Source organism: Amborella trichopoda, chromosome 3 (genome assembly GCF_054954075.1).
Source record: "Amborella trichopoda isolate Santa Cruz 75 chromosome 3, AtrichopodaSantaCruz75HAP2 v2.0, whole genome shotgun sequence".
Classification (NCBI taxonomy): Eukaryota; Viridiplantae; Streptophyta; class Magnoliopsida; order Amborellales; family Amborellaceae; genus Amborella; species Amborella trichopoda.
In genome coordinates, this window is record NC_142338.1 from 48786214 (window position 1) to 48807473 (window position 21260).

Consider the following 21260-nt stretch of genomic DNA (forward strand, 5'->3'; position numbering starts at 1 on the left):
AGGGCGTTGAGACTGAGGCTTCAGAAAAGGACACTGTGTAACGAATCAGCGCAGCAAGCGTGAATCTATGACTTCCATCCCACTCCTGCGTTGCATTAAATGCAATTATCGCAAAGTTCGTGGCCGGTGAAGAAGGTGTGAGCGTCATTAACTAACCAAGAGTTGGAAAGTCAATGAAAGGCTAAGATAATCAACTCTTTTAAAAAGCCATGTACAATGTTGAACTGTGAAAAGTAGCTGCTTATTTGAAATGGGGTTGGGACCCGGGTCGTCAGGAGTTGGAGCCTCAACAACACAACGTCCCACCTATTGGATTTTGTGCTATACAAAATCCCCCACAAACAGTAAATCCCCGTGGGATTGAGATTGATATTGATAAGTTTTTTAAGTGTATGTTTAACAAAATAGGATTTGGATATTCAAATTTTTAAATGTATAAATAAAGGTCTAAGGATCGAGATTTTTTCGTCTTGAAGCAATGCGCGGTAGTTAAAAGAAGAAGAGAGAGAGTGACACAAGCGGCAGTGAAGAGAAAAAGAGAAAAAGTGACGCGCACGACAGTGAAGAGAAAAAGAGAGTGATGCATGTGGCAGTGAAGAGAAGAGAGAGAGTGACACGTGCGCAGTGAAGAGAAGTGAGAAAGTGACACGTACAACAGTGAAGAGAAGAAGAGAGAAAGTGACATGCACGGCAGTGAAGAGACACATACGGCAGTGAGTGGAAGAAAAAAAAGAGAGAGCACTGCCGTGCACGTGATGCTGCCGTGTACAACCCCGCCAAGCCCATACCTGCCATTGAGATGCCATTTGTCTATTGCATGCTGCCATGCTTACCACTTGTCCATTTGCATGAAGTTGTCAATACCACTTGGGCCACCTCCCACTCTTGGCCTACTTAAATCCCCCTTTTTCTCCTTCCCCAAGCCCTTGTTCTTTCTCTCACACTTGAGAATCCTTTCTCAACACCTAGAGTTTTCACCCTTTGGAGCCATTGTTGAGGAGCTTGGGATTGACTGTGTGGGGAATTTGGGACACATTTGAGCATGGTAAGTGGATCTATCACTCATGTTTCCTTAATTTTGATTGAAGCATGAAATTAAGCATTGGTTAGGTATGATTTTGAGGGGGGATGTGGCTGCATGCTAGTGAGTTTATATTTGTTTGTATCCTGCTTTTACAGGATTGTAGTCCTCATTGGCATGATGAATTGAGCACTGAAATTGTTTATGTTCATTATGAAAATCTATGAAAAAGTAACCATGTGTATCTAATTTAAGATGAAAGGGATTTTATGTTGATGTCCATTTTAGTTGGAAGTTATTGATCATCCTATGATGTATAAATTGTTCACTAATCAAATGTTGTCCAAATGACTTCAAACCAATTTTAATTGAAAGATGATTGTGTCTATTTCAAATTTGGTTATGAAACTAAGTTAAAATTTCTTATGATTTGAGAATTATACTTCTGTTTGTATGGACATGTTATTGTTCTCAGTTGCAGTAATTTCCAAAACTGTTACTCATTTTGCATTGAACGATTCACTGATCAAATGATTTCCAAATGACTTCAAACCACTTTTAATTGTGGTCGTCTACTTCAAATTTGGTTTTGAAACTATATTGAAATTTTGCATGGTTTGAGAATTATGCCTCTGAATGTATGGACATGTTACTGTTCTCAGTTGCAGTAATTTCCACAACTGTTGCTCATTTTGCATTGAACTGTTGACTGATTAAATGGTATCTAAATGACTTCAAATTATTTTTAAATGAAAGATAGATGTGTCTACTTCAAGTTTGGTTATGGAACTATGCTGAAATTCCTTATAGTTTCGAATCTATGCCCCTGTTGTAATGAAATTCCAGAATTCTTATGTGTTTTATGAGAGACTGCTTATTGACCAATATGCCTCTGTTTAAGGCTAAACCACCTCCAAATAAAAGGTGGATGAATCTATTTTCAAAATGGTTTTGAGGCCATGACAAAACTCTTTATGGATTGGAAGTTAGGCCAAATTTTCTAAGAGGTTATCTTACTAAAAACTATGTTATGTGATAAATGAATGAATGCTTATGATATAGTGAATGCTCATGAACTCTTGAATAATTGTGAAGAGTCATGCTTGAGCAGGAATGAATGAATGCATATGAGATATGCATGTACATGGTTGTAATAAGACATGCCTATAATAAGAATGTGATAGGTAAACATTACGTAATGGGACATCCATTGGTGGTGGATCTGATATGATAAGACTGTGATATGAAATATTACGCAATGGGACTTCCATTGATAGTGAGATATGAGATACTGAGACTACTAAATGAGGCACTACGTAACGGTTCATCCGTTGGTAGTGTAATCTGTTGTGATATAATTTGATTGTTATGCCGGCAATTAAGATCTTCCCTTGACTCCCAATGATAGGAAATAAGTTAAGATGTAAATATGAATGTTTGGGAGGGTCGTGCCCTACAAATCTTTATGGGCACTACGTATTGGGTTACCCATTGGTAGTGTAACGCCCTCTCACCAAAAAGGCATAGGGAGATGGTCATGTCTTGCAAGGCTATAGCCTATCAAAAGCCCCAAAACGTATTGGGGATTGTATGTGTGTGTGAAGACATTACGAAATGGGTCATCCATTTGTCATTGTTTTTCCTCTTAAGTTTGGGTAAAAATCTCAAGTATCAGGATTGACTTAACTTCTACTTTGGGAGTAGGCGACACTAGGATTGCTTGTATGCACTATGTGTTTTGCTTACATTACTAATCTGTTATTTTGATGAAAAGATGTGGCAATCTGTTAGCTCATGTGATGTATTTTATTTTGTCATCCGATTTATACTTTTTCTACCATTGCTAAAAATTGTGATACATGGCTCCATGTTATAACACCTGTATGAATTTTGGACAATGTTTATGAATATAATTGTATAGGTCGGAATACATGGTGTTGATCCGCTTACAGGGCTCTATAACTCATTCCTTTGACTTTCTCTGTGTAGAGTGATAACTTCGGTTTATGTGAGTGGGCGGCTGGGCACTCGTGGTTGGCGGTTGAAGATTCAAGTTTGGCAAGAAGGGTTTTATCTAGACTATAGGTGTCTTTTGGGTGGTAGCCATGTGATTGTTTTGTTTGAAGTATTGTATTTTTGTGGTTGGATCTGTAGAGCCTTGGACATGATTGTAATTAAATTTTGGAACTGCATTTATATAAGTTGGTTTTATTTTGTCCAATTCTTGTACCATTATGTATGGTTTTTGCTTTCTTTCGTAGTTTGCTTTGATTCTGTCTTTCTATAAGCGTTAAGTACTCACACTTGAGTGGCATTCGCTACCTCTAGTCACGATCCCACACTCTGTTGCTGTTCGGCACGTTCGGTAGGGATCAAGGGGCGGGGTCGTGACAAAAGGTGCCTTGTTTTCTGTGTATCTGGATTTTATATTATCATGCTATGTCTTTTTATGTGCACGTTTGACTATCTAACTGTATTTCAGAACATATAGATTTTTTGTATTTGGCATATATTTGAGGATGCATTTGTTCCACATAAAACCCAAAATTTAGAAAGAAAGAAAAAATATTTATATCTAGAAACACTTCAGAAAATTCCAAAAGGGAGAAGATATAAAACAGAAAAAATGGTGAAATTTTTCATAAATAACCATAAAAAACATCAAGATTATACAGGAAAAAGATTATACATAGATTTAGAAAAGAAATATAACTTTTGAGAAATCTATCAAAATATACCTAATTTTTCAATAATTTAACAGTAAACCCTTTTTAAACTATTCCACCTCATGCTGTGTTTTTTGATGGGTGTTTTATAATAAATTAAAATATATAAGTAAAATGTTCAATAGTTGATCTCTTCAGTATATCTTTTAAATTTTCCCATTTTTTATTAACTTATTTTTATCTTTTTTTAAGTTTCCAAGTTTTTACACTACTACATGGCTCCAGATGATACTGCATCTAATTTGCTCGGCCTAATCCTAGTCAACTCATTCGAGTCCCTGATTACTCATCATTATTTATGCCAATCATATCTTGCATTCTTCTTATTTTCATTACATATATAAGACTCAAATTCATGTAAATATGCATTACCTTATAAGCACTAGGGGTGACATCAGTTCGGCTACAATTGACCCAAACCCAAATAGTATTTGAGTCCAGGTTTTGGACCTGGACCCGACCCGACCCATCGGGGTTAAAAAATTGGACCCATACCTGTATCCATCGAGTCACAGGTCTACCCCATCGAGTCCAGGTCTAGTCGGATCCATTGCCACCCTAACTATGAGCTTTTTTCTTTTTTTTGCCTTTTTTTTTACCATCATATACCCGTATTGTTGGTAACAAGGTGATTATCACCCACCATTAGATTTCAAACCGTCTGATTTGTCGTTTTATAGCTATAGATGACTACGAGTTCTTATTGTATAAAATCCTTTATACACCCAACCAAATAGGGCTTGTAATAAAGTATTGCATCTCCAACAGTTTACTGGTACAGGTACGGTCTAGCTGGACCCAAAACCAAACTCGAATAGTGTTCGGGTCCAATTTTGGACACGAACCCGACCGACCAGGTGTAAACGCTGAACCCGTACCCAAACTCGTGTCGGGTATACTCAACGGGTCCCAAGTCTATCCAAGTCCATTGCCACCCCTAGTACACACACGTCTGAGTTCATGGCTCCTTGGCAATCGACTTCCACAATGTCTGGGACGGTGATCCAAGGAGCGGATCCCAACTAGATTCAGAACCCTAACTCGAATGTCTAACCCCTTAAAAATGTCCAAGAAAAGTGATAGCGTTGGTGTTAGACGTGATATTTTTCAAAAGGGTGTGGTTCGTATAGGGTTCCTTCTAAGCATTGGATTGGATGGATGTCTATGTTTTGGAATAATGTATTAAAAAATGTTAGAGAAATATAACATATACGGAACACATCAACAACATAGCAAACCTTCTCAAAAGTTCATAGAGATCGTTAAATCCACAATATTTCGTTCCTAGCTAAAAATTATTTCCCTTAAGTACCTCCTTAATTAATGTAAAGACAATAGTCAAATTGCAGCTGTTCCTATTTTGAACTTTGAATAGGAGAGGGCATTTTAACCATTTGATCACTTAAGTCAATTGAATCAAATAATCTAAATATCCATGTTTTAAGTTTTAAAGTAGAAACACAAATTTTATTAAAAAATTTTATTTCGAGTTCAAGAAAAATAATAAAGCTCCTATCAACACGTACAATTTTTATACAAACACATATTTATATTAAAAACAAGAAAAAAATATATAAATCTCTTTTTACCGAATTTCCTACACAGGCCCTCAATACTTTTTTTATTGATATTATGAACGTTGTTATTTTGCTTTGACTCTCGTGGTTGAAGGTTTTAGGTCATTTGGATGAAAATATCCTTCTCAGTCAAACAGAAAACATTCTAAGGCTGATTCGATCCTTGGAAGTCGGGACGGACCTCTGCTCAAGTACTTTTCCCAAGTTCAAACCAGCCTTAAACTTTAATTTTATTTTTAGTTTGGAGTAAGAGGGACTTTTTCATCCAAAATAACTTAAAAAGTTCACCTAGGGGATCGATACAAAGTAAAAAAGCTCATGGTGCAAGTAAAAAAAATGTATGAGAGGTCTATGTTTAGAAAATTCAAAATAGAAAAATTTACGTAAGTTTTGCTAAAAATAAGAAACAAAGTTATCAGTGTGAATAAAAAAAAGGATTGGAAACTATGAGACTATTTATCGTTGTCACAAAGAGGTCACAACCACTCCTTGTCATTAGATTTCAAATTGGATTATTGGGGATGTGTTACGAAGTTCAAATGTTTTTTTTTAAAAAACCTTGAGTCAAATCATATGAAATCTTGATCATGGTTATCCCACAGTAGTTACCAATATTTAGTTCATAAGGTTAATCGTTTTTCTTTTTGGGTTTTGTGTATATATTAATTATTTTTTATGTGTGGCTATCTCTTTGTGGAATTTCTTCTGAAATTTTTGTATGATTCATCATTTGGGAAGCTCTCTCTTGAATTTTTCGAGTTGTTTTTCTGAATCTTGATATAGGCTCTCTATCTCTACAATTTAAGAAATTCATTTGGAGTTTAGGTTAAATTTGATATGAATAACAGTGAATTATTTTGATACCATCGTATATGAATTTCGGTGCAGTCTTTTTATAATCAAGGTGAGCTACATGTTGTTGAAATTGTCAGAGTATGTATAATACATGATGTTGTTGAAATTAAACAAAGTATGATACATGCTGCTGAAATTGATTCCTCTCTCTCTCTCTCTCTTTCTCTCTCTCTCTCTCTTTTAATTAGATTTATCTGTTTCTCTTTATGGATTGGTTATTGAGAAGTTGTTTTGTGCAACCTTTTTCTCTCTAGATTCCTTTAAGTTTTTTCTTCCTTTTTTGCAATTGTTAGACATCTTTCATAAACTTTTAGGCATACCATGAAGCATCTTTCGAGCCCTTTTTTGTGGGCGTATGTGATTTAGTCTCAAACAATAGCAATGTATTTCTTCTAGACATAGCGAAACGGTAGTAATGTATTTCCCATGTTGTATCTAAATACTATCCAAACAGTAGCAATCCATTTGCAATTAATGTATTACGCCAGTCATATATTTCACCTACAATATATTTTCAAGCATACAAACAACCCTTGAGTGTCCGGGATGTTTTTCTTTTCAATTACCAAAGGAATTTATACTCCATCGAGAGTATATGGTTCATTTACTCTCTCATGTACAACCATACTTAGGATCAATTTAAGGAACCCGAACTTTGGGATATAACTTCTTCAACTATAGATTAACCTCAATGAAAAACTTCCTAAATGCACCCTCTACACACTTAAAAAAATAATATCTCAAGATTGAACAAAGACCGTCCAATTTTCAGAAGGGAAGATCTAAGCGGTAGAAAACGCAAATTTCAAATTTTAGCTTTTGAAAATAATCATGTATTGATAATTAGGTAGTTCCAAAAATTTTAAATTGAAAAAATCCTCCCAAGTAGGTTTTTTTACCGAAGGAGTAAACTTACATTATACTCCCGCAGGAGTACATGCTTTTTTCTATTTTATTTATTGACAAAATTATTTTTTATTTTTTGAGAAAAATCGGAACATACATTTTCTTTTTTAATTTAGCCCTGATGTATTTAAGGGGTACATACACCCGACTTCCAACTTAAAAAAAAAAAAAAAATCAAATGAAAATAAAAAGACAAACGGTATCGAACAATGGAGGCGGCACAGTATAATGGAGCGGCCTCAACGTAGCATCTTGAGGTGTAGCGAGAGGGAGATTCCACCTAACAAACGACAACTAAAGAGAAGCTGCCAAAAAAAACTAAACAAGAAGACGAGAAAAACAAAAACTTGTTTATAATCGACCTGAGGAAGGCCTAATCTGTGTGTGTGTAGAGTGTAGAGTGGATATTTGGGAAATGGAGGGGAAGGTATGGCAGGAAGTGGAGGTGAAGGTCTCGGCTGATGCATTGTGGGATGTGTATGGTACACTGAAGCTTGGCAATCTCATCCCAAAGCTCCTGCCCAATTTCTTCCAGGCCACCCACGTCTTGGAAGGGGCCGGTGGCGTTGGTACAATCATACACATCTGCTTCCCACCTGGTAATAATACACAACCTTCTTTCTTTTGCATTCTGCATGTCAATTCAATTCATACCCCACCTCCGCTGTCTATTTTTAAATTTTGGAAATCTCTTCAATTTTGGTCAAGAGAGTTGCTCACTTTTTTATCTTAGATTTGACGTCTCAAAATATTTTAGTTTTAATTTTTTTTTACGCAAATTATATGAACATGAAATTCGGTACGTGCCATATTCTCATTCAGGCTCACCTATAAAAAATATTACAAATAATTTTTTGATAAAATATAATGACCAAAATACCTTTTGAATCTTTTAGAGGTATATTGGTCATTTTATTTTATTGAAAATATTTTTGATATATTTTTTGCCCATGCGAGTTTAATAGAGGATGGGACTTGCAAAATTTGGTGTCAAAATAGTTTATAGAAAAAAACTTAAAAATAAAATAATGTAGAGACGTGACATTCTGAATGGGGCAATTTTAGCCCTCCATTCAGAATGAACGGTTGGATAAAGGGAAATATATAAATTTTATGTTGTAGAAGAAACATGAAAAGCTTACCAAACTGCTAATAATGGAAAGTCCAGAGGGGTAAGGGTTTGATTTATTAGACCTATGCAATTTTGATAGGATAAATATATAATAATATTATTTATATTTAGCACAAAGAAGTTACAATTATTATTGATCATTAAAAGTGAAATCTGACAGTCGGAGGCTCGAAATTAAATTTATCAAACTGTGTGACATGCAAATCATCAACTTTCATATCCAATAAGATGATTGTGACCACCTTGTGAAAAAAAAAAAAATACAGTCTCATTTTGCTGATACAATAAGAGCTCCTGACTACGGGGCCTGAGAAATATGATCGTATAAAAGTAATGCAATATATTTTAGGGAAAATTTATGTGCGGACGCCTTTTATGCCCGTTTATTATAAAAAAGGTACATTTTTTATGCAACAATACCGGACTGCTGAGGAACTCAGCCCGTAGTACTTCAAAACTTTGTATTGAGACAAAAGATTTCCTACTCCTGCGGGGATACACAATTCATTCACTCCCTCATATAAAACACAGGCAAGGGATACTTCCTAGATCTCATATTTTGCAGATGCAATTTCTATAATCCATACACTAATCTTGATTAAAATGTTTTGAAATAGACTATGTACTAAAAATAACAATAATGTTTCAAGATGAGTAGAGACAATCTAATTTTTAAGTGGCTATATCTAATAGTCACAAAACTCAAAATTCAAATGTTTTGTTTCGAAATAATCATCCAGTAAATCTCATGTGAATCCAAAATTCTAAACTAAGAAAATCTTCTTAAATAGGTGTCTTGGGCGAGGGAGTAGATATACAATATGCTCCAATGGAAGCATAATATATATGTGCTCTTATTTTAATATGCAAACGGACATACGTCAACCCATGGATAAATTAGGCAAAACCAGTGTTTTGAAACCCAGATCGGTGGGGTGGATCATCTATCTTACAAATATGTTTCAGATCACTGACTTGGATCTTCTTTTCCGCGATATGTATCCAGAAAACATTTCACAGGATGCGGACTCCAGTATCCATATGTTCCATTGGACAGTATGCTCCTATAGGAGCATGAAATCTTCTGGCGTGCTAAAATATGCCAAAAGAGAGAAATCCTACATCAACTCACATGTGTAAAATTAAAATGCTTCAATAACATTTTTGGCCACCCTTTATTGTTCAGGGCCAACTGTATAAACTTATATGCTTTCTCTTATCCAACCGTCCATTCTGAATGGATGGCTGAGATGGCATGTCTCTACACTATTTTATTTTTAATTTTTTCTACATAAACTTATATGCTTTCTCTTATCCAACCGTCCATTATGAATGGATGGCTGAGATGGCATGTCTCTATACTATTTTATTTTTAATTTTTTTCTACAAAACATTTGATTCTGAATATTGGGTGTCCATTCCTCTCTCAAATTCCTACCTTTAAAAATATAAAAACAATATTTCTAATAAACTAAAATAACCAAAATGCTCTTGAAAGTTTTAGGACTATTTTGATCATTATATATTATAAAAATATTATTTTAATATTTTTTTAGGTGCACCCTATTGAGATAATGACACGTACCAAATTTCATATTTATATAATTTGTAAAAAAATTAAAAATAAACTACTCTGAAACGTTGGATCTAGATCAAATAGCCAATGGCTCATTTGATCTAAATTGAAAGGTTGGATGGAGGGAATGTATATATTTCTATACATTAGCGGAAGTATAGAAACATTTCCCTATTGTTTATTGACCCAAAAAACCCACGCGTAAAATGCAATGTTCGTCTGCATAGAGGTAGGAATTCGGGGGATTATGAACTCGCCAACCTAAAAAAGGCAAAAATTCATACATATGTGATCGAATCGTAAAAAATAATCTCCTAAGATTAACAAAAGATTATCCAATTTTTGGAAGGATAAATTTCAAAGTATCGAAACGCTCGATTTTATTTTAGAAGACAATACTTCTCCGGTGAATATTTACAAGAGGGGGTTGGTGCTCTGCATACGCATGTGATCATTGGTGTCTGAATGCAATGTGCAATTTTAATTTTCCCATATAAACATAAGGGATTATATACAATGAAACCATTTATTATTACTACAAGGTGGTCACAATTACTTACAACCATCCGATGTAAAGTTTGATAGCTTGGATGTATCACAAAGTTCGAAAAAAACTCTTTTGAAGATTGAGCTTAATCAATGGAAAAATTGCAGTCACCCACTTTCACATCTAATAGTCAAGATTAATGTGACCAACTTATATCAAAGGTAAATGGTCTCATCCAATACTTTTACTAAATATAATTGGTGGGGATATTACTATGGATGGTAATGGATTGAGTGGGCAGGGAAGGCCCTTAAAAATTAGGGCATGGGCCGAAAAACGTGGCCCAAGGGCTAAGTTGGGCTTAAGCCTAGGCCACGACATAGCTGGCTTGGGCCATGATATGGCTGGCCTGGTTTAAGCCATATTTGCTTATTATTATTATTATTTTAATTGTACCATGGCATCGCCCTGTCCCGCCTAATCCTAACAGGTCCAAGCCTAGACGTGGGCCTCTTTCGGGCTGGGCTGGGCTGGACTGGGCTCAAGCCAGCCCCATAGAGATGCAGCGCCCAGCTAGTGCCATTGGCTAGCCTGGACCATTGTCAGCTCTAGATACTACCATTAAAATGGGCACTACAAAAATCGTAACTAGAAATTAATACAAATTGAAAAGCTCCACTCCATTAACTATAGTAATTGGTTGGAATTTTGACTATTGTGGTCATGGGCAGGGGCCTCTGGGCCTAGTTCTTACAAAGAGAAGTTTGTGAAGATTGATGATGTGGCACGTGTGAAGGAGACTCTAGCAATTGAAGGCCTTCAAGAACTCGGGTTCAAGAAATACTTGGTTAGGCTTGAAATTCAAGAGAAACCCGGGGGTACTTCGGTCATAAAATCGACCATTGAATATGAGGTTGATGAGGAACATGCGTGGGCCCCACCTCCCGTTACTATAATGCTTTTAAAGCTTATTGCTGAAACAATCTCAAATTATTTGTCCGAGTCTAAGTAAAAAGATTAACTCTTTAATTACGAATTAAGAAAAATAAAGATTTGACGGAAGCAGAAAGCCTACCTACCTCTCAATATGATCCAGATTGAAGATTTAGAGATGGGATTATGGGGCACAAATGCATGCTGTGTAATTAATAATGGTTACATATTTTCTTTTAATTTCTCATTGTTATGCTTTGCTGTGGTAGAATTTTGGAAGGCCCTCACGATATCAAAGTAAAATTACTTTTGGAGTGATAATCTAAGTTGGGTTTCATTTCTTTTCAATTTCTTATTCGTGAGTTAATCACGCTTGGTACCGGTGGGTGGGATGTGGGCCAGGTAAACACGTTGGGGTCGACCCGACTGGGAGCGGGTATATATTGTATGAATAATAATAGCTATATAGTCGAAAACCTGTAAAATAATTTTTGTAATAGATTTTATTTATAGACCCGGACAGGATCCGACCAAATCCAAACGGTTCCAAGTCTGGGATTTTTTTAGTTTTATAAATCTTATGATATACAAACTATTTTACATAAGTTAACGATACGTCTATAGCAATTCCAAATTAAGATAAGGATATGAGACTGTGGAATTAAGATAAGAACATGCGGAATTAAAATGAGGATACAGAAAATGCATCTTAAAGGGGGGATGCACATGCACATGTGAGTCCGGGGAATTGGAAAAACCCCGTTCAATAAATTTTCCAGCAGAATTCCTTACAACAAAATTACATCTTTTTGATAAAATTTAGATGCGCTTCTCACTTTAATTATTTAAGGTTGATACCTTATGCAAACTGCACCCAACAATTGGTTAATTGGTTAGGGCTTGACGATTTGCAATGCTATGTCCTAAACTCAATTCTTCTCAAAAGTTAGGGTCCTCTCCCCGACTTGCTCACCAAAAAAAATAAAACTACACCCAACACTAAATAAGCTACCACTATAGAAACTTGCAAGTACAATATGAATTTCTCTGTATTAGTCTCCTTGATTACGTCAACACAAGTGAAGATGATGCAATACTATTTAAACTTCATTGTTTCTTCATTCATCAACATGAGAGCAGAAACCCACAACGTCTATCTGTATGGAATATTATAGAAGCTTTTCCAAAAACTATAGTATCAAAGATATCTATGTACTGCATTATTAAACCAAGATTTATGTATAGTAGGCACATGTTGCAAGAATAAAAAAGAGACCTTATAGCTATATTTAAGGATTGGACATATGTGCAAGAATAAAAAATATTATGGTAGAAATAGTTTGGAGGAATCCAATCATGGATTGGAGGAAGTTTGGAAAGGAGAAGAACGATGGCATTTGTCTGACTGGTAATGTTCTTCCATCAGGTTTATCATGTTTGACGGTGGCTGTAGATAGTTTGGTGGAGGAGCAGTGTAAAGCTATTACAAGATTCCTTGTGACAGGGTCCTTCTCACCCCCACTAAAGAATTATTTTGGCCTTTCTGACTAGGCCCAGAGAGGATGGCAGTTGTCTTATCTCCACGATATCAAGCTTATTGGAGAGAATAAGATAGTATTTAAACTTCGCTCCTCAGAAGAGGTTCAGAAGGCTCTGTTAAATAGATTCTGCAGAGTGCGTGGTAATCTGTTATCATTAGACAAATGGAAACATTCAGATCATGCTTCACTGATCCAGAGAAATCTGTTTGGATTAAACTTTGGGGAATTCCCTTATATGCTTGGAATTTTGATGTTATCAAGTTGATGGTGAGTAGTTTCAGGGAGTATTGTGATTTGGACTGGGATTCTTTCTTGAAACCAACTTGCAATTTTGTGAGGGTTAAAGTTTGGGAAGTCTGTGACTCAGTGACACCACAAAAAGTATGTTTAAAGATTGGAGGGGATTTCTTCACTATCATGATCACTCAGGACAATGGAAAGTCGATGGGCGTCAACATGAATCAATTTAATGGTACGCTCAATCTTCCATCCAGTAAGCATTCAACGCCAAGTTCTTGGATGGAAAACTTGAAGGGGAGGATTATGGTGCAAAATTTCGACGGGTTTGGAAACCGTCAAATTCAAGACCGCCAAAATAAGAGAAACCAACGACGTTCAAATTTTAAAAAATTTCAAAAACAGCAATCTAAGAAGGTTTCCAAGAGGTGGATCCCAATTGGCAGGTTCCCTGAGTCATCGGCTGGTCTTACGTCATTTCTCGCATCAGTTACTGCCCATAGTGAACGGATAAGTTCCTCTATACCTGATCATGATGATTTGTATGCTCCCATGGGTTCAACAACTCAAATGCTCAGTATGCCTTTTTTCCTCACTGAGAAGTCGGCTGGTTTGAGTACCAAGAAAGGCACGATGATGCGTGTCAGTGATATGATTTTCCTGTCAAAAGATACGCTATGTTTCGAGAAGGCGATTTTACCAGCATCCATATCCCATCTTTGGAAGGAGATTGAGACAAAGAGCAACCTGCTATAGATAATTTCGACGTTGATTTTTCTATTGGGTTGTTTGGCACATAGAAAGCTTGCAGCTCTGCTACACTACCAAATTTTTTTTTGGTTATCAGTGCTTGTCATTTGCTCTTTGAAGATGTACCCTCTTCCTTATCGTGTAGAGGCCACCAAAAGCAAGAAGAAACTCATATTTTAATTTGATCATCTTCTCATTGAACCATTAGCAATTATAGTGGTAGAGGCGGAAGATGATTAGGGGTCTGGTGCGAATGGTGAGAATTATGAAGCTCCCATCCTTCAGGATGATACACATGTACTCAATGTGATGGAGGAACTTCTGCTTGACGTCCTCCCTCAAGTAGAAGCTTTGCCTCTGTCACAGGGTAGAGAAGAGGCGATGGTTTTGTTTTGTTTATGTTGCAGGGCTTGTTATCGGAAGCACCAATCTTAGAGGATGGCCCTCAAATTATAGAGCTTCTGGATGTAATATGGATGGATGAGGTTCACATTAGTGTGGCTTTCGAAGAAATTAAAGAGCGTTATAGGAAGAGGACTAAGACTTCGTCTGCAAATACACCGAATGTGGCCACCAAAGAGATTGCTATGAAGACTCCAGCTACCAAAGAGACTGCTATGAAGACACCTGCCAAAGAGATGGCGACGGGAAAAAAAAAAAAATGGCCATAATGGGGACGAGGTCTTCCGCTTGTTTTGAGGCTTGTGGAATTATCAAGAAGGGACCGCCAGGAGGAATTTCCCTTCGTGAACCGATGCTGGTATATGTTGGATCTTCCTCTTCCTCGAGTGATTCCTCTAGTGGTGATGATGATGACTACCTCAATGAAGCTCCCCTTTTGGAGGAGCATTACTTTGCTACAGATCCTGATAGACCAAGTGCTACTTCCTCTAACCCTTAATTTATGAATTTACTCTCTTAGAATGTGTTGGGTCTGGGGGATTCCAGCAGGAAAAATGATTTTTTTTTTTGGTGTCTAAGTATAAACTTGTTAGTTTGCTTTTACAAGAAACCAAACTCCCAAGCCCACTGTGTCTGGGGCCAGGGAAGTCTGGAGTTCAGGGGCAATATCTTTTTGTGGTATTGATGTGGTGGGTGTATCTGGGGGTTTGTGGGTACTGTGCGACCTTTTAGTTCTACAAAATTTTCATGTTGTTGTTAAAAATTGTTGCTTACTTTTGGGATTTCATGGCCCTAGACTAGGATTTTCTTGAGGACTTATGAATGTCTATGGACCCTTTGTTCCTACTCTTAAGGAAGATTTTATTGCTAAGATGAATTCTGCTATTCACTCTTTTCAATTTCCAGTGGTAGTTGGGGGGGGGATTTCAATTTAATTTGATGGCCTGAGGAGTGTCTTGCAGCCACTCCAATTAATTCTTCTATGAGACTTTTTAATCAATTCATTGAAAGTAATACTTTCATGGATCCTCCTATTATCGATTCCAAGTTTACTTGGTCCAATAATAGTTTGTCAATGCCAGCTAAGTCTAAGATAGTTTGCTTCTTGATATCAATGGAATGGCTAGAGGGATTCCCACTATCAACTGTAAAGATTATGCCAAGACTGAGCTCTGATCATCAACCCATTCTTTTAAATACATCCCTGGTGCGTGGGGGTCCAAAACCATGTAGATTAAATTTAGAATGGTTGGAGATGGATGGGGTTACTATCTGATCATACGGGCGTGGACAAATTATGTGTTTGAAGGTACTATGGATTTTCAATTGCACAATCGACTGTTGATAATCAAGCGTAAGCTGATTGATTGAAAGAAGGAGAATAATGTTGATATCAAAGGAAAACTAGAAAAAGTTTTACTTGATATTGAAGGTTTGGATCAGAATATTCAAGAAGATGGTTCATTCACTGAACAGTTCTTTTTAGATAGAAGTGAGAAACTGAAAGAGCTTAATGATATCAAAAGAGAGGAAGAAATTTACTGGAGGCAAAGGTCGAGATCCAAATGGCTTAAGGAAGGGGACCTTAACACCAAATTCTTTCATGTAATTGCTAATTTCAGGAGAAGGTAGAATGACATCTCTGGCCTGACTTTCCCTGGAATTGATTCAGACAATGATTAGGCTATGGAGTTAGCAATGATTAATCATTTCAAAATTGTTTTCTCTAAAGAAGTAACGTTTACTCCAAAATTTCAGAGAATAACATTTAGAGTGCTATCTCATAATTTGCATATTCATTTGGAAAGAGAAGGGACTTTAAAAGAGGTGAAGGAAGCGGCTTTTGCTTTATTTGACGATAAAGCTCCTAGACCAGATGGTTTCCCTTTAGCCTTCTTCCATAAATTATGGGATTTGGTTAAAAGTGAGCTGTTATAAATGGTCATGGGATTCATGATCACATGACATGTGTTTGGAGGGGTAAATTCAACTTTTTTAGCATTGATCCCAAAGAAATCAGTCATATTAGATATTTTGAATATCATACCGATCAGCATTCTCACTAGTTTGTATAAAATTATTGTGAAAGTCCTGGCTAAAAGACTTAAAGGAGTTCTACCATTCTTGATTTCCAGCACGCAGTCGACTTTTGTAGAAAAGTGTCAGATCACTGATAGTGTATTGCTCGCGCATGAATGCATTCACTCAAGGGTTATTGATAAAAAGCCAAGGGTTATGCTTAAACTAGATATGGAGAAGGCATATGACAGAGTGGAATGGGGGGCTCTATTAGAAATTATGAAAATGATGGGTTTTGGTAATAGATGTCTAAGTTGGATTTGGGGATGCTTATCTTCCGCTCACTTCGCTGTACTCTATAAATGAAGCCCTATTGGTTTCTTTAATGCATCAAGAGGTTTGTGCCAAGGAGACCCGCTCTCTCCATTCTTATTCACTATTTATGCTAAATATTTTAGCCTGATGCTTTCTAAGGTGGAACGTGCTGGGTGTTTGTCGGGCTTTAAAATTGCAAACTCCTCAATCACAATTTCTCACTTGCAATATGCTGACGATACCTTAATTTTCTGCGATGTTTATATCTCGCAAGTGAAGAGCGTGGCGAGATGTTTGGAATGTTGTGAGGTGACTATGGGTATTAAAGTGAACTTTATTAAATCCTTTTTGATTGGAGTCAACTGTCATCTTTCCTATGTTGGGGTGTTAGCCAACACGATGGGCTGCAATGTTGGGTCTTTCCATGTTGTGTATCTTGGTTTAGCTATTTCGGACTCAATAATGTCTCTTTCGGTTTGGGATAAGGTGTTGGAATGAGTACAACTAAAATTTAATCTATGGAAACGAAATAGTTATCTTTAGGAGGAAGAATAACATTGTTGCAATCATGTTTTGGCCAATTTACTGGTTTATCAAATGTCCTTAAACTCTATTCCAAGCTCGGTGGAAAAAAAAATTGGAAAAATGATGAGGGACTTTTTGTGGGGTATTTACAGTGAGAACCGAAAATACCATTTATTAAGGTGGGATAGAGTTTGCACTCCTAAAAGAGAAGGGGGTTTGGTGATATGAAATATCAAAACCTTCAACCAAACTTTACCATGCAAATGGTGATGGCGCAGTATTCATTTGAAAATTTATCTTTGGTACCAAGTCTTATGTGCAAAATATGGCTTGGATAGATCACAATTATGGCTTGGCGGTGGAAGGGGTAAGAAGTTATCTCCACTATGGAAATCTATTTTGAGCTACTGGTCGATGATCTCAAGGTATTTTCGATGGACTATTGGCAATGGGGTACAAGTATCATTTTGGCACCATAAGTGGTTGGGGGATTATCCTTTGAAATCAGCATTCCCGGATCTTTTCAATTTGGTGACCAAACCCAATTTGAAAGTAAGTGAGGCTATAGAGAGGCGAGATCAAAGTGTCTCATGGGATATTCATTTAGTGTATAGCCAATTGAATACTGTGTTATTAGCTCAATGGTGTCAACTTATGGAATTGCCGGACAAGGTATATATCTCTACTGCTGCAAATGATGAATTAATTTGGGAAATAGAGAGTGATGGTGTATTCTCGGTGAAATCATGTTATAATTTATTTTTTTCATGATAGATGGAGATGGTCTTGTAAATGCATTGCACAAATCTGGAAATGGTCGATCCCACACAAGGTACATATTTTTATTTGGTTGGCGACATAGGATAAAATTCTGACGATTGATAATCTGATTAAAAGGGGGGAAATTCTTCCAAATGCATGTCTTTTTTGAAAGGAAGATGGTGAGACTGGAGCACATCTTTTTATTCATTACTCTTTCACTGTGAGGTTGTGGTATTAGCTCTTTGGGATGGTTGGCATCCTAGTGCTACGTCTTCAAACTATCGGGGAGATTGTGTCTTCACTAAAAGTCTATTTTCTATCGAAGACATGACGGATTGTTTGGAAAATTGCAGTAGGAATTATTCTTTGGAAAGTTTGGAAAGAAAGAAATTGAATGACTTTTGACGGAGTAGCTTGCCCTTATGAAAGGCTTATCCATATTTGTAAATCCTCAATCTGATCATGGTTGTCTGTGAATAGAGAAGGTTGGGGTATTTGTAAGGTGGATGTGATGGCCATTTTACAAAATTTGTTCTTTCTTGGTTCTAGTAAATCGAGGCCAAGAAGTGTTTGGATGGCTCCATGTTCAGGTAGCTTTAAGCTCAACTTTGATGGAAGCTCATTGGGTAACCTAGGGCCGGCTGGTATTGGTGAAATTTTGTGACATTGGTATGGTAATGTACTTTTCTCTTTTGCTGGACCAATTGGAAATGCTACAGCTAATTTCGCATAACTAAGTGCTTTATTGTGTGGCCTGAAGATCTTCATTGAGAAAATTTTGGAGCGAGTTGCACGATAGAGGGCGACTCTTTAAATGTGATTAGATGGTGTAGAATGGAACATAAAGTCCCTTGAGAACTTCGACCTTTGTGGCTGCAAGTGATGGATTTGGTGGCAAATGGAGTGGTGTCTTTCACACATGTTTATAGGGAGGCCAATGGTGTAGCCGACAATCTTGCTAAGGGGGATACATCTTTTTCTTCACTTTGTATTTCTGACGATGTAATTTCCTTGGAGTAACTTCTAATAATATCAATGATCTCGGTCAAAAAAAAGAAAAAGACCTTATGGTAACAATGATGATATGGTCAAAGTCATAGCATTAGGTTATTCATATATAGGATTGGGGAATAAAAATCTATTAGATATCCTAAGATTTAGAGATGGGTGCGGTTTGTATAGAGCCTAGGCTCTAAACAATCAAATTAAAGCCTACCTTCAAATAGTGTCGAGAAATGTAGTTTCAATACTAAAAGTCTATGTGGTAGCCTTAAAATATATTTTTATCTTTATTTATAAAGTTTAAAGCTTAAAAAATAGTGTAGATCGACAGATCTATGAAAATCTTGAAAATTGACGGTCCAAAAATATGTTACCAAATACCCTATTTCCAAAACTTGAAATCCATTTTTTCTCATGTATATGCATCTTGATGTCGAGATGATGAATATGAGCATCAAACAACCTCTTCTAGTGAAAATTTTGAGGTAGGCGCTAATTTGATTGTTTAGAGCCTCGACTCTATATAAACTTTTCCCTTTAGAGATATCATAGAATTTTAGAGGAATCAAATCCCTTTTACGAACTCTCTCTTTGAACTCTTAATTCTTTCTAGAGAGAGTCCAGAGAATTTAAATGGATTTTTATACATAAAGGAGTCCATTGGGGATAACTTAATAAGTACTGAATATTGAATTATAGAAAGTGAGAAACTCACCATATCAACTTCCAAGCTTTATCAACCTTTAATATCTCTTTATGATTCCCTCAACTAGAGCGTGGGTGTGGACTTTAAATTTTCTCTTGACCTGTTCAAAGCTTGAATAAAATGGGTGGGTTGTATTAGGTAGGCAATCAATATAAAACTTTATCAAAATTTCACATGAATCCGAAATATACACTGTAAGGATACATTCAAGAGAATTTAGGTGTCACCTCAGTAGAGGATAAGATGAGAGAAAGTAGACTTCGGTGGGCTGACCATGTGTGGCATTGACCCAGCACAACACATGATAGAAAGTGCGAGTTGGGTAAAGTTGAAGGCTAAAAAAGGACAAGAGGCAGGCCCGAAAGAATATGGTCGGAAGTAGTAAAAAAACATATGGGGATTTATGGACTTACTGAGAGTATGACTCTAAATCAACCATAAAAAATGATCAGGATTCATGTTGCCAACTTTAATTAGTTGGAAAAGGCTTCGATGATGATGATTAGAGCGAGGGGGAGAGGTGGTAGACATATTTGTATGCATGCAGAGGGAATCCTATAAGACGAGCAACTTGATAAACATAGCGAGATTGAATTCTACAAATTGATAATTGCTTATTAGTGGACAAATTTTTACCGACCTATTCATTTTCATGTAAAGTCTGGAAGTGCAAGGCACCCGTTAGAGTGTGAGCCTTCATGTGGCTCCTAAGTTGGGTCGTATTTTAACTATTGATCAGCTTTGGCTGTGGGGAGTTCCAATTATTAACACTTGTACTCTCTGTAAGCAAAATGTTGATTCAGTGGCCAATATTTTTCTCACTTGTTCTTTCGCTTGGCAAATATGGAAATGACTCCTAATTAAATGCAATTGGCATTGGGTTATGCCATGCCAAATTGAAGGTATTTTTAAATAGGGATGGTCCCCTCCATTCTCATCACTGGGTTTGGTCTTATGACGCTTAAGTGTAGCAGTTGTCCTGTGGACCATTTGGAAGGGGAGGAATGCTATATGTTTTGAAAGAAGAGTTAGAAGTGTAGATTCCCTAGTAGCCTCCATCCTTAAGCTGATAGTTGATTGGCTCATGCACAACCTACGTTCAAACATTTTCAGAAGGAGTTATGTGATTCGAATCTTAGTTCACTATTGACCCTGAAAAAGAAGAAATTAATGAAGGATAACTGCTGGTTTCCACCTCCGGCTGGTTGGGGCAAGCTTAATTTGATGGAAGCATTAGGGAAGGTGGTCGTATGGCCAGTTAAAACATCCTCGGGGATAATTTGGGGTATACTATTTGGACTTATCATGGTGTTCTCCATCCTTGTACAACCAATGACGCTGAACTGTGGGCTCTTTTTATGGGACTAGGAAAAATTAATGACTCCTTCCTTAAGGTGGTAATTGAAGGAGATTCACTAAATGTTATGAACTGGTGTAGGTAAGCTTCTTCCATCCCTGGGCGGTGGGTACATGTTCAGGACAAGCTTGATTGTTGTCTACGTAAGAAGGAGGTACAATTTGTCTATGTCCACAGAGAGTGGAATTCAAGTGCGGATGCTATTGCCAAGGGTGTGTTGGTGTGAGCCTCCTCGGACTACTCATGTAGTCTCTTCCTTCTCTCCTTTTCTGTCTCTCTTGCTTCTCTCTCTTTTCTTTTTTGTCTTCTTTCCTTTTGCTATTTTTCTTTCATTGTAATTTTTCATTTCATCAATGAAAAGCTACGGTTAATTGCTCAAGAAAAAAAAAAGATGGCTTTAGCCTTGACCCTATCAAAATCTATTATTGACA

The 21260-nt window shown here is 36.7% G+C and overlaps 1 long non-coding RNA gene across 1 annotated transcript; it reads left to right on the forward strand.

Annotated features, from left to right (window-relative positions):
• The first annotated feature begins 831 nt into the window (after positions 1-831).
• On the forward strand, positions 832-3242 carry LOC148782926 (uncharacterized). The gene is made up of 2 exons (XR_016051426.1): positions 832-1045; positions 3011-3242. It is a non-coding gene; the product is annotated as an uncharacterized LOC148782926 (long non-coding RNA).
• The last annotated feature ends 18018 nt before the right edge of the window (positions 3243-21260 follow it).